The following is an 11,776-nucleotide window of genomic DNA, read 5'->3' as shown; positions in this document are numbered from 1 at the left end:
GTTTATTTTTTAACCACTTAACATCAAAGTAATTTGAAATCCAAATGTCTTTTGTTTGCAATAAAAAGAAATATGTTTGCTAATACATTAGAGTTTGTAACACAAAGCTACAATCTTAAATTATGAATTAGGGCTACTTCCAACTTTCAACCCTCCTAGCACCTACAGGTGAAGAAGCTTCTTGCTGGGGCTATATCCTCATAACATCCTTAGTAGTGGGGCCCCTGTGTTTAATCTTATTCTACCCCTACCTGCTAGACGGCTTAAATTAGAACAGCTCATCCAGACATCTATTTAGTATACATCTTTGGAAAGCACCATTTCTGGAAAGTGCTTTTAGATGTAGGGGGAAAAATCCATATGTGTCCTTTTTTAATAAATATACATAGTGTCCATTGATATCTTCATTCTATTTTTCCTTCTAGTCCTTTTAATCAAGTAACAACATAAACTATTTACAAAAATATTAAAAGAATATTTTTCCTACAGACTACATAAGTTTTCACCTATTTACACTGTCACAAAAGTGTGTAACTTTGTAGCTGCAGCTGTTGCTTATTATCATATGCAATAATAAAATTTTCCATACTTAATATGACAAGATTTTTAAAAAGCTGGCACAAATGTTTAGAATTCTTACAAAAGGGACAGGCTAATAACAACGAAAAAAAAATTTTTTTTTTTTTGGACAAAGTCTTGCTGTGTAGCCAGGTTGGCCTCAAACTCACAATAATTCTCTTGCCTCAAGGCTCCCAAGTGCTAGGATTACAAGCATGTGGCACCAAGCAAGCTATTAAGCAGATCTCATTGGATTTATTTTGGGTTAATTAATCTTTATAAATACAAATCTCTTAATGAAGCAGTCAACAGTATTTTTCAAAGTTATCCAAAACAGTCATAAATCATGTGAGGCAACAAAACAAAACCAAACCTCATTTCTGCTATCTGTAGCCTCCAAAGCTTAAATCCTGCTTCCCCCCTTCCCAAATGCCTCCTCATACCCCTTTCTAGCACACTCTTTTAATGTGTCAACTAGAAAATGATCAGATATAATACATATTTATATTTGCATTATATAATGCAATATATATGCATATTAAATGATTGAAATTTATTTACACTACAACATAACTAATCCTACAAGTACTGGTACATTAAGCCAGTTCATGGTGAAATGGAACGCTTGATCCCCTGCTTAAGAAGACTAGGAGCTGGGTGTGGCTCAGTGGCAGAGCATTTGCCTAGCACACGCAACACACTGGTTCTCATCACAAGCACAGAGGAAGAGGAGGAGGAGGAGGAAGAGGAGGAGGAAGGGGAGAAGGAAGAAGAGGCATGGGAGGGAGGAAGATCACAGAGTGGTCTTATGCACTCTTCACCCAGCACTACCCAACGTGTTAATGTATAACATGTCAAGTATCACTGACAGTTTACACATTAAAACCAGGACACTGGCAATTATACAATCCAAAAGTTACTAAAATGTTACCAGCCATACAGTTGCTCATTTGTGTGTAGCTCTCTGCAGTTTTGATTCAAGTATAACTGTGTAACTACTACCACAATCAAGATACTCAATGGCACCATGACCACAAGTTTCCTTCAGCCTACCCTTCTAGTTATAACTACTATTTCCCTCCCCCTTTCCTACATTCTGGCCACTACTGCTCTGTTCTTCATCCCTGTTACTGTAATTTCACAAATTTTTTTCCCATAATTTTATTGAGAAACAAATAGCAATGAGTCAGTTTCAAATCAAATTGGTAGGACAGTTCATAATTCACACATTGCATACTCTCTTCCTAGTGGTTATTTGCTGTACAAGACACAGACATTATATCCTATTTACAAACACTATTAGAACAAATTCCTCTATTCATTAAGAGAATGTAAGTATATATCTATCCTAACCACTTTGAATACACAGATACCAACTGGACATTCATCTGTATCCCCTTTTTTGTTTTCACAAATGTTATATAATTAGAATCATACATGCGTATGCTTTTAAGTTTGGCTTTTCATTCAGCACAATTTTGTTAAATTTCATGCAACTAGTTACATGTATCAATAGTTCATTCATTTATTTTTATTTTTAATTCCTGAGTAATATTCTACACAGACCTAACACTGTTTTGCTACTATTATGCTGATGGTATCTGACTTGTTTCCAGGCTTTGGATGTTACAAAGTTACTATAAACATTAACAGGTTCGTTGAACATAAGTACATAAATACATTAGTCATAACAAAGCACCACTGTATAGTTTGAACAACAGAAAGTATTTTCTTACAATTCTAGAGTTTGGAAGTCAGATGTAAAGGGTGGCACCATGATTAAGTTTTTTTGTATTTAGGTAGACAGGGTCTACAGGGCGTACAGGGTCTCACTGTGTAGATCAGACTCGTAGTGATGCTGATCTTCCTGTTTACAGCTTCCCAAGTGCTGGGATTACAGGCCTGTGCCACCACGCCCAGTCTCAATTGCTGTCTCAGCACGCCCCGGGGGACGGGGGCGTGGCTGGGCACATCAGGCCTGGGGATCGAACTCCTGGCCTGCTCTAAGCGGATGCTTAGAGCAGATACTTTAATCACTTTAATCCACTGATCCAGCCCTTATGATGAAGTTTTGTTCAAATGCTCTTCCTGACTAGCAAACAGCTTCCTTCTTGTTCCTTTGCCTCTCAGGTGTTTGAACTGGCTATATGAATAAGTTCCCTTTTGGCAGTTCTGGCCTCCTCTCCCCTATTCTAATAAACCATTTCAAGTTCCCTGGATATCCTCTTCTTCCCTACCTAGAAGGACCTGAGGTCCCGTGAAGGCCCCACCCTCAGCAAGGGGTTCAAAGCCCTTTAAACTGCCACTATGCTGGCTCACACCAAACTCATCCCCAGGAAGGGTTCTGCACTGATTGTGACCTCACACAGCCACTCTGTCCTTGGCTGGGCTGCAGTCACCTCCCACTGCTCCATCAGGCAGCAAGTGTTCATTACAGCCCCCAACCATGAAGGAGGGTGCCGCTCCCTCCTGCCAGAGCCACCAGCCACCAGCCTCTGTCTCCTGCCCTCCACCCCTTCCCTGGAGACAGGCCCAGGTCATGGTGCAGTAGCCCAAAGCAGACACAGTGCACCTACAGCACATACTGGGCCTAGCCCATGCCCTCCATCCTCCTGCAGCACATGGCACTCACCCGCCATCACCATGGTCACTGCTCACAGACCCAGAGGCATCAGATAAGAAACACAGATGAATCAGCATTGTTGCTCCTGGCCTAGGCTCCTGCCTCATGGACCGCTGAAGTTGGAGTGAGTTGCATGTGGCCGGAGCAGTCAACTGATCACTTGCCTGGGGTTGCAACTTGTTTAAATGTCTTCTCATTTTCTTTTGTTAATTCCTGGGGTGATGCTTGTAAATTGCCTACCATGGATTGCTTTATTGCTTGTATTTAGAACACTTGTGAATGACTACTTTTCTGAGGTATCTTTCAGGGGTAGGTAGCTGGTTTTTTAGTTTTTGGTTTTTTAAAATTAATTTTATTGAGAAAGAAATAGCAATGAGACTGTTTCAAAACAGGTTAGTAGGACAGTTACAATTATCACATTGCATATTGTTGTCTTTGTAGTAGTTATTCAAAGTACAAGATGCAGACATGATATCTTGTCCAAACACTATTAGTACAAATCTTTTTTCTCACTGAATTAAGAGAAAATAACTGTATATATATATATATATATATATATATATATATATATATATATATATATATATATGGTTTTTTAGTTTTGAGTCTGTTGCAAGATCCTCCCTCTTCAATTTGTTCAGGATGAGAAGGTACTACCTGTTTCAACACAGTCCCTGATTCTTAGGCCCTGTGCCACAGTGTTTTCTGTGACCCTTAGTCAATCTCAGTTTTATAATACCAGGAAGAATAGCTGTTTAGAACATATATGTCACTTTTGGCTATGGTGGTACCATCAGCAATGACATCAGCATTAAACAGCTGAGAGAACAACAAACTGGGCTAATCATTAATATGCTACCTTTAATCATATGAACTAGACTTGTGGTTATATAACAAAATCTGAAACAGATCAGAAAATTTTATGTAGTGTATAAATCCTTAATATATAAATTTTCCCTCAGTGGTTAAAATTTAAAATGAGCTAGGGAGAAAATAGAGAAGTGAAAGAAGAGGAAGAGCTTATAGGTAAGGCTGGTGGACAAAGGAGGATCACACTAACTTTGGGAAACTGTTGCAGAAGACAGAAGGGAAAGAGAGAAGGAAGAGCTAAAAAGAAAAACAGAGTAGAACCACAACCACAAAGAGGCTAAAACTATGTTCACACTTATATAAAAACAAGGTCAAACAATGAAGGAGAAAAAACAAAAACAAAACAACAAAAACAAACAAGAGAGAAAAAAAAGAAAAAAGAAAAAGAAAGACATCCTCTTCCAGGTATGTCTCTGCTGTCACTGGTAGACAATGTGTGGTGATAGAATCTTGCTTTGTGTTGATTTATCCCACCAACGCAGCAATAGCATTTTGGTGGGGCAGTGCATGATCTCAATGAGCCTGCACCTTCTGGCTCAGACCAGACTCATTTGGTCTGTAGCTGTTAGTGTACTTTCCTTGTCCTGAACCCAGCAGGGAGACACTAGATGGAGTCAGAAACTGCTGAGTTCTGAGCTCAGTTGGCCTCTCTCCAAAATGGCTCCCAGTCAGTCAGTCTCTCATGCAGGATAGGACAACTGAGCCCTTATCACTCACCACCAGCTAGTGCAGTTCTTCATGTCCACTGCTACATCTCTCCATGGAGGCTTGTGGGGCTGCCAGAAGTCACTGTGTGTTCAAAGGTTTGAACCACTTCTCTTACACGGTGAGTTCCATCTCAGGGAAAAGACTGCTGGTTACCTCCTTTGTTGAAGTTTCTCTCTTTACTCACTTTATGGGCTTCAATTCATGGTTCAGATCTTGCCTGGGTCTAGGGGACCCACTTTCCTCCTTTTTGTCTCCTTCAGTTTGCTATATTCCAGTGTCCAGATGGTGACTCTCAGAGAGGTTCTTTCTGTGCTGCTTCCCACTCTGCCATCTTACATTCAGGCATTTTTTTTTTTTTTTCTTTTGCAATACTGGGGATTGAACTCCAGACCTTGTGCTTGCCATATAGGTGTTACATTCTGTCTTTTTCCCATTTTCTAACACCCTCTCCTCCTTCGCCTCCTTTCTTCTTCTTTTTCTTATTCTTCTTTTTCTTGAGACAGGGTATATAGCTCAGGCTAGCATTCAACTCATTATGTAGCCCAGGCTGGCCTCAAACCTGGGCGATCCTCCTGCCTCAGCCACCCAAGTGCTGGGATTACAGGTGTGTGTCACCATGCCTGGCTTGGCTTTTCATGGTTCTCTGTATCTTCTAGACACTAGCTCTTTGTCAGTATTATGTTTGGCTCTAAAATAGCCATTCAGGAGGTGAAAGTAGGCTGCAGGAAATAGACCACTGGAGGTATAACCTGGAGAAGTATGCTGAACTCCTGTTCCCAGCCCCTTTTCTTGCTCTAGCTCTCCCTCTTCTCTGCTTCCTGAATGCTATACCCTCTTTGCCAAGCCCTTGGGCCTCAATATTTCTGCCTTTAAGCCAGTCAAACACAGAGTGAAGCCTCTGAAATCAAGAACAAAATAAACCTTTTCTCCATTAAGTTGTGAGGTACTTCATCCCAGCTGTCAAATATAATCAGATATGGAGTTGTCTTTTTATCATTTTAATAGGATCTTTTACAGAATAAAAGAATTTAATTTTGATAAGTTTATCATTTCCTTTTGTGTATCATGTTCTTGGTATCAAATCCAAAACTTTTTTTTTTTTCTTCTTTGAGATGGGTTTTGCTATGTAGTCCAGGCTGGCCTCAGATTTAAGATGCTCCTGTCTCAGTTTCCCAAGTGCTGGGATTACACATGTAAGCTACCACATCTGAAATCTAAAACCCTTTTCCTTAATCCAATGTCCCAAAAGTTTTTCCTATTTTATCTAGAAGCTTCACAATTTTATGTTTTCTGTTTACATGCATGATCTATTCTAGGTTAATTTTTGCATAAGGTTTACTGTTTAGGTTTTTGCTTTCTTTTAAGGGACATTTTTTGATGTTGATCTTGGTATATGGATATCTAACCTCTCTAGTACCATTTATTAAGGCCTACCTTTCTTCCTTTAGACTGCTATTATTTCTTTGTCATAATTAGGCACATTATGTGACTCTATTTCTAGGTTACGCATTCTATTCCATTGTTCTATATGTCTACCCCTCTGCCAATATCACACTACCTTGACTAATATAACTACATAAAAAGTTTTAACATTGGCAAAGGTAATTCCTTCTACACAAATTATTATTATTATTATTATTATTATTATTATTATTATTTTGTATTTTAGGGACAGGTCTACAGGGTGTTCAAGAGCTCACTACTAGATTGGACTCATAGTGATCCGCCTGTTTACAGCCTCAAAAGAGCTGGGATTAAGTATGCCTTACTCTTGCAAAAGTGGGAATAGAGAAACTAGCAAGAGAAAGTGAAGGGCCAGTGAGATAACTCAGCAGACAAAGTGCTTGCTTTGGCAAGTGCAGGGACCAGGGTTTGATCCCCGGTCCCACATGCTGCACTGGACTCTCCCCTGGGCACGTTGAGCCAGCGACAGAGTCCAGGCGTGGTGGTGCATGCCTGTAATCCCAGCACTTGGGAGGCTGAAAACAGGAGGATCACCATGAGTCAGACCTGTGTAGCAAGACCATGTACCAAATATACAAATTTTTTAAAAAAAGTAAGAAAGCAGAGCCTGCATGTCCTTTTCAGGCAGAGCAATGCTTGGAAAAAGTACACGGGAAATTCCAGGATCTCAGAATTGACTTCGTTAAACCATCCATGCTCCATATTCTCTGAAAAGTGCACCCGAGTTTAAGATAAAAGTCAGTGCACATCTGCACTCATCCTATCAACATCACGGAGGGAATGTACACATACGGTAGTGAGCAATGAATACATTTTGATGAGGAGAAGTGCAACACCAAAGTGATAAGCACACACTCACAAAACCCCACAATATATCAAAGGAAGAACTCCATTTGAAAGCTAAGAATCAGACTGAAGCAAACTAAGGTTTTGCTTAAAGCATAATAATTAAGGATTTTAAATTCACCAAACATCCTGCTATCATAGACCAGAAAGGCTTGTTTATCCCTTTTCTATCCTAATGGAATAAATTATCTCATACATTTCTTTTTTTACCAAATATTTCAGAAGCTGAAAATATGTTTAAGCAATCCATTACATTAATATAAAGATCTTTTATAAAACATAATTATCAGACCAGAGTATGGGTAGCACCGAGTAAAGGTGAAAGGAAGGGGCCAGGGAGATGGCTCAGTAGAGTAAGTGCTTCTCTGGCAAGCACAAGGGCCGGAGTTCAATCCCCAGTTTCACCAAAAAAGTTAAAAAAAAAGAAAAGAAAAGAAAAATGAAAGGATATGTTGACTTATAACCCATACAAATAAGGCACAAAATTGCTGCTAACTTGAAGATCCTAACATTGCCATAGCTTGCTTTTACTCAAATAAACTGTTATTGTACAGAGATTTCTAAAAACTCAAGTGCCATCTCTTTTTTAACTAATTTAAATTTATTTTTAAGTGCCACGTTAAAAACATAAGATTGGGCTGGGGAGATGGCTCAGTGGAATAAGTGCTTCCCTAGCAAGCACAAGGGCCTGAGTTCAATCCCTGGCTCCACCAAAAACAACAATCAAAAAAAAAAAAAAAAAAAAAACCCATAAGATTGTTCATATTTGTAGTTTTTTGTGTGATGTTCTGATACCTATATGCATTATGTAATGTTTATATGAGGTTAAATGTTACCAATTTCCTCATACATTTATTATTTCTTTATATAAAAACAAACTCCTTTCCAGTTTTGATACATACATTATTTTTATCTACAGTCACCCCATCATGCAATAGCACACCAGAAATTCTTTCTCCTTTTTCACTGTAATTTAGTGCCCACTGATCAAGCTTTTCCCATCCTTCCATCCTGCCTGCTATCTGCAACCTCTGGTAACCACCGTCCCACTCTCAACTTCTCTGAGACCAACTTTTTATGCTCTCTATATAAGATCATGTATTGTCTTTCTTTACCTGGCATATTTCATTTACTATAATGATTTCTCATCCTATCCATGTTATCAATGACAAGATTTTGTTCTCTTTATCCCTGAATACTATCCCATTGTGTATATGTACATTTTCTTTATCCATGTATCAGTTGACACTTCAGTTGCTTCCATTTTTTGGCTTTTGTGAATAGTACTGCAATGAACATGGGAGGACAGATGTGATTTTGGCATACTGATTTCATCTGCTTTGAATATATACTGAGTGGTGGGACTGCTAGGTCATACCAATTTTTAATTTTTTTGGATACCTCCATACTGGTTTGCTTGTTTGTAGGTAGTTTGTTTATTTTTGGTTCTTTTTCAGGTAGGGCCTTACAATGTAGTCCAGGCTGGCCTTCAATTTACTTTGTGGCCAAGGCTGGCCTCAAACTCACAACGATCCTCCTGACTCAGCCTCCTAAGGGCTGGAATAACAAGCACGGGCCACCATGCCTGGTGGATGCATACTGTTTTCGCATAATGCTTGATCTTACATCCCCACACAATGAGCAAGTGCTGCCTTTTCCTCACTGTACATCCTGCCAGCACTTATCTTTAGTCTCTTCACTAACAGCCATTCTCACTTTAGTGAAGTGAGATCTCACTGCAACTTCGATTTGCATTTCCCTGATGCTCAGCGATGTTGAGCACTTTTTCATACACCTGCTGGCTATCTGTAAATGAAAGTTCTACTTAGGTCTATTTCCCATTTTAAAATTTCATTCTTATCAGTTCTTGAAATTAATCCCTTGCCAGATGTATATTTTGTAAATGTTTTCTCCCATTTCTATAGGTTATCTCCATTCTGTTGCTTCCTTTGGTGTTGTGTTATCTACTTCTCTCATTGCTGAGATGAAAATGTCCTGTTTTTTGTTTTTGTTTTTGAGACACGGTCTTACTATGTAGTGCAGGCTGACCTTGAACTCACTTATGTGGCCCAGGCTGACCCAAACTCACAGGGATCCTCCTGCCTCGGGCTCCCAAGTGCAGGGATTATAGGCACGCACCACAACACCAGGTGCAACACCCAAAGGTAAAGGAGAAAAGGCTCCCAGTTTATAGACATTTCAGTTCCTGGTTGGCTGGCCCCAAGGCAAGGTGGCATGGAAGAGGGACCCTGCAGGGGAGAAATAGTTTATGACAGGCAGAAGATAGCAAAAGCAGCAAGCAGCCAATGTTCAGCAGCAATCAGTACCAGCAGCCTTCCTTCTGTTCCTTTGAGTCTATCCAGGCTACCCCACCCTTAGGGTAGCACTCACAAAGGGGGCCTTCCCATTATCCACACCCAGAACTATGCCAAACCAATCAGTGGACTAACTGAGTAATCATACACCCTTCATCCCAGCATCACATACTATAGATCCAGCACCTCTGAAAAGCCCCTATGACAACATGAGGCTTTGAGGGACAGCAAGACACAAGCCATAACATGTCTACAGAAACTGTTTAGTTTAATATAATTCCATTTATCTATTTTTGCTTTCCCCCATACTATCTTTATTCCTGTTATTTATATAATTCCTCCACCTTATTTTGTTGAATAATTTACTAATTAAGCAATCCTTAAACAGATGCTGCAGCCACCCAAGTATCTATTTATTCATTTTTATTTTTTTATACAGGGTATCACTGTGCAGTTTGGACTCCTAGTGATTCTCCTGTCTCAGCCTCCCTAGTGCTGGGATTACAGGCGTGCACCATCATGCCCAGTTCCAGGGCTGGCACAGCTTGCAGTACCTGGGATCAAACTCAGGACCTTGTGTTTGCCAGGCAAGCACTGATGTTGCCAACTATCTCCCCAGCCCTGCAGCCACTAAGATAAACAGAATGGGTCAATTATATATTCAGAAATGACTGCAATTCATATGAGGACTTTTAATAGAGGATATGATAGATTCAAGATATGTTTGCTACTCATAGCTTGCAAAAGACAAGTTATAGCTTGAATAAAGGAGGTAAAAGAAACCTCTAAAATTAAACAAACAAACATAAAAGCCACAAAAAACCCAGAGAGCAGGGTAGCACAGTGGAATACCCCTATGCAGGAGGCTGAGGCAAGACTGCAAGGTGGAGGCCAGCTTAGGCAACACAGCAAAATCCTAAAAGGGGGACTGGCCAGGATGTACTTCAGTAGCACCACACTTGTCCAACACTGTAAGACCGTGGGCTCAATCCTTACTACCAGGAAAAAGAAAGGGAAATGGGAGATTTAATATTGAATAAAGGATCCCACATATTTCTAGATTCAAAAAGCACATTGAATTGTGTTGACGGATGAGGCAGGCTGAGAAAGCTGCACCCAGAATATTCATTCCACTGGCAAACTAAAAGCAGCTGGAAGCCGAACTGCTTGTTGGAATGCTGGAAGGAAGCTAGGGACCCAGTCTGCCCCTCAGAACACCTGATGACTCTGGGCTCTCGGCCAGTAGGTACAAGGGAGGGCAGGAGCGAGGAGCGAGGCTGCAGACAGCAGGGATAATTGAAGATCTGTTTCTGGAGCAGCACTGCTTGGCACCTTCCCACTTCCTCTACCCTTCACAGATCACAGGAAGCCTGGCATTAACCCTTAGCTGTAAACTGGACAGCTGAAGGAATAAGCAACCTGAGAGGGCCAAAGTGTCTAGTGTGGGTATGGTCGGATCAGAGGAAGGTAAGTCCACTGGTGAGGGGAGAAGAGGAAGGAGCAAAACAGAAACATTGTAAGAAGTTTTTTGAATCAAATTTAAAATACTTAGGGGCTTGCGGGTTAGCTCAGCTGTTTAAAGCACCTGCTTGGGCAAACTCAATCAGGCGCGGGGGACCGACGTTCGATCTCCAGGTCTAACTGCCACACCAGACCTGCCCGTAAGGCAGCCTGCGCCAGACCAAAACAATAGAATAAAATAAAAATAAAATATTTGAAAATTAGCTGGGCTTGGTGGCACAGGTCTATATTTCCAGTACTTGAGAGGGTAAGGCAAAAGATTTGCTACAAGCTCAAGGCTAGCCCGAACTACATAGTGAGACTCTGTCAAAAAACAATCTCCCCACCCTACAATGCCTTGGAATCTAAAAAATGATTAGAAAATGGAAAGAAAAATCAACAGATGATCTGAACAATGAAGTTAAGAAAATCATATAAGGATAAAAAGATGAAAAAAATTAAAAGAGACATAAAAAGCCAACCTTTATTTGACTAACAAAAGCCCTAGAAAGAAACAAGAAACAAAAAAGAGTAACTATTAGACAAATCATAATATTTCCCAAAGCTGAGAAAAGAAAGACCTAAATCTTTATTTTATTTTCTAAGACCTACATCTTTAGATTCAAGACCTCAGTAGCACCCAAAGGACCCACATCTATCCACATCTATTCCTCAGGGAATTTCAAAGTAAATATATATATAAAAAAAAAAGAAATCCTGGTGTGGAGGAAGGAGGGTACCCAAAAAGGATAAATAATCACACTGGTCAGCTAGGACTACCAGCAAGACCTTGTTTTGAAGAAATAAAAATAAAATACAATCAAGAGTATAGAGGGGCCGGGGAGATGGCTCAGTAGAGTAAGTGTTTCCCTGGCAAGTACAAAGGCCTGCG

The sequence above is a fragment of the Octodon degus genome, unplaced genomic scaffold, assembly GCF_000260255.1.
Source record: "Octodon degus isolate 3935 unplaced genomic scaffold, OctDeg1.0 scaffold00074, whole genome shotgun sequence".
Classification (NCBI taxonomy): domain Eukaryota; kingdom Metazoa; phylum Chordata; class Mammalia; order Rodentia; family Octodontidae; genus Octodon; species Octodon degus.
This window is presented reverse-complemented; position numbering follows the sequence as displayed.